Consider the following 3,610-nt stretch of genomic DNA (forward strand, 5'->3'; position numbering starts at 1 on the left):
CTATCAAAGTGTACCAACTTGTGGGAATACATCCTCATCCTTCTACTATCCAGGTGAGAGACATGATTTATGATCTACACTAAAGTTTTTTACGAGCAAGGAAGTCGATCGTGTCAACTTTGGCACGTCGTCGCTATAAATAGTTTGTCTGCGTTAGCACTTATAATAACAATATCACTAAGTCACGATATGTAAATGTGGCGCTTTTTGAGTGGTTATTGATCGTTTTTTATGGGCGGAACAGAAGACCTTGCATTGGCTCCGCTGTCAGCCGGCTTGTATTTACGTTTATTTACGAGTTAGAATTCATTAAAAAAAAAAAAAAATCCAACCGTTGCATGTCTTTTATATTGATTGTGAATGATTCCAAAACAAGTGTGGTTCCCCTTTAAGTTATTGTGTACTATTGACTTAATACTACTAATAAAAGAGAATAAGGAACTTGTTTATACATTGTGTGGATACTGTTAAACTGGCAACAGCGTTTACCACAAATAAAGGGAATAATGCACACGTGATCGGTATTGGTATCGGCCAATCTCATTTATGAATTAAATTTAATCCTGATCAGATCATCCCTACTGATTAGCTTTATTAAGAAGTGATGACGCACATAGCAACTCGCCTGGCCGAGACAGCGAGCTAATTTTTAGCGCTAACAGCTAATCGGTCTGAATATTCCAGGAAATGTTGTAATTACAAAGCCAGACATAAATAGATTCTTTGGCATGTTGCGTGTGCAAACATATCCACACATTTCTCCCTTCCATGTGAATGCGCCCACGACAAGGGCAAATGTGTGTGTCGCTGCCACCGAGCCGGTCCCACACTCTGCGTTCCACCTGAGTGCCCGCAAATATAATTCCTCCACATAATTGGATAGATCGCCGCTGTCTGCTATCGTCGCCGGCGCGTTAATCCGAAGTGTCCCATTTGCTGTCGACGTTGTTTTTCAAAGACTCACCCCCCCCCCCACCCCCCAAACACATTTGTGCCTAAGTGCTGCTTTCAGTCGCCGCCTGCACAAAAACAACAAAGAAAAATGCTCTTAAGCGACGTTACTGCACGGCTGAAGTTGATATGGCAGACAACACGAGAGGATTTGTTTGAGTCGCCACGTCGATCTGCCCCGCCGAGCTATTGTGGCCATAAATCATGTTGGGTTTTTATCCCAGAAATCATGCATGTCCACTTCTTTTCATTACATATCTGATGTTTTTTCCTCTCCCCCTCCCCCGCCATACCTGCACTGGGCGCCTGAACGCGCCACCTGAGGCGCTCTCTAATTGACTTACGCTGTTAAGCAGACACTTCCATGATGGAAGACCTTCCCTACCCTATGTGGGATTTCAAAACGTGTCAAGTCGGGTGTAAATCTTGCCGGTGCCTCTGGTGGAACAGATATTCATTTAAAGCTCTACGCCGGCTGGACCGGTGGACAATGTTCCCTCTGGTTTTTCATGTGTTTGAGCAAACGCAAAAACTCACTGTGGTCCAGCATCTCACCTGTCCCGAACCTGACCTAATAAGTTCAATATTTTATTATACTCTAGCCTTTAAATACACCCACCTTTTAGCCCAGTTGATTTGCCGTTTCTTTTCTGCTCTGCCCCCCTCTCCCTCATGGAGGGAGGGCGGGGGGGGCACAGGTTCGGTGCCCACGGATGAAGCGCTGGCTGTCCAAAGTCGGGACCCGGGGTGGACCGCTCGCCTGTGCATCGGTTGGGGACGTCTCTGCGCTGCTGACCTGTCTCCGCTCGGGATGGTCTCCTGCTGGCCCCACTATGGACTGGACTCTCACTATTATGTTAGATCCAGTATGGACTGGACTCTCACTATTATGTTAGATCCACTATGGACTGGACTCTCACTATTATGTTAGATCCACTACGGACTGGACTCTCTCACTATTATGTTAGATCCACTATGGACTGGACTCTCACTATTATGTTAGATCCACTATGGACTGGACTCACACTATTATGTTAGATCCACTTTGGAATGGACTCTCACTATTATGTAAGATCCACTATGGACTGGACTCTCACTATTATGTTAGATCCACTATGGACTGGACTCTCACACTATTATGTTAGATCCACTATGGACTGGACTCTCACTATTATGTTAGATCCACTATGGACTGGACTCTCACTATTATGTTAGATCCACTATGGACTGGACTCTCACTATTATGTTAGATCCACTATGGACTGGACTCTCTCACTATTATGTTAGATCCACTATGGACTGGACTCTCACTATTATGTTAGATCCACTATGGACTGGACTCTCACTATTATGCTAGATCCACTATGGACTGGACTCTCACAATATTATGCTAGATCCACTCGACGTCCATTGCATCAGTCGCCCTTGGGGGTGGGGGTCCCCACATCTGCGGTCCTCTCCAAGGTTTCTCATTGTCCCATTGGGTTGAGTTTTTCCTTGCCCTGATGTGGGATCTGAACCGAGGATGTCGTTGTGACTTGTGCAGCCCTTTGAGACACTCGTGATTTAGGACTATATAAATAAACATTGATTGATTGATTGATTATAATTTTCATGAGATTATTTACCAATTGAAGTGACTTCCAATGAAAATAACAAAAAAAAATCCTGTTTTTCATGAGCTATGTCCCAGCGTGTCTGGGTGGGGGTCCTACTTTGGAAAGAATGTGTACCTCATCCCATTTAATTCCCCTAAAAACATTCGCATGTAGCACAATGAGATGTAAGCATGAGATAAGGTGTGCATTCCTGTAATTTCCAGAGCACAGTGTGAACAGAGTGTGGTGCAGCATCACCTTTTTAGCTTTAGCGGTGCTGTACTATCAATGGTTTCGCGCAGGGCGTCGTTAAAGTTGTTAGTGAGGTTATCAATAGAGCCCACATAATTTGGTAATAAATGATATATAAATGATAAATGGGTTATACTTGTATAGCGCTTTTCTACCTTCAAGGTACTCAAAGCGCTTTGACAGTATTTCCACATTCACCCATTCACACACACATTCACACACTGATGGCGGGAGCTGCCATGCAAGGCGCTAACCAGCAGCCATCAGGAGCAAGGGTGAAGTGTCTTGCCCAAGGACACAACGGACGTGACTAGGATGGTAGAAGGTGGGGATTGAACCGCAGTAACCAGCAATCGCTGGCACATCCACTCTACCAACTTCGCCACGCCGTCCCATTACCGAAGGCAGTAGGCCAGCAAGAGTCATCGTTGTGGCAGCATTAATGTTACGGCTGCTATAGCAGTTATTATTATTATTAGCTTGTTGACAATGAGTCAGAACTTCGAATTTTGTAAAGTAATGATCGGACATTACTTTAGTATACGGGAGTATCATAACTTTGGAGGTGGTGACACCCCTGACAAGCACTAGATCTATCATATTACCGTTGCGATGCGTGGGTTCATTTATTACCAGTTGATCTGCCGTTTCTTTTCTTTTCTTTTCTACTCTGCTCCCAACCCGGGGTGGACCGCTAGCATGTGCATCGGATGGGGACATCTCTACGCTGCTGACCCATCTCCGCTCGGGATGGTTCCTGCTGGCCCCACTATGGACTGGACTTTCGCTGATGTGTTGGACTTTCACAA

Source organism: Entelurus aequoreus, linkage group LG09, assembly GCF_033978785.1.
Source record: "Entelurus aequoreus isolate RoL-2023_Sb linkage group LG09, RoL_Eaeq_v1.1, whole genome shotgun sequence".
NCBI classification, from domain to species: Eukaryota; Metazoa; Chordata; class Actinopteri; order Syngnathiformes; family Syngnathidae; genus Entelurus; species Entelurus aequoreus.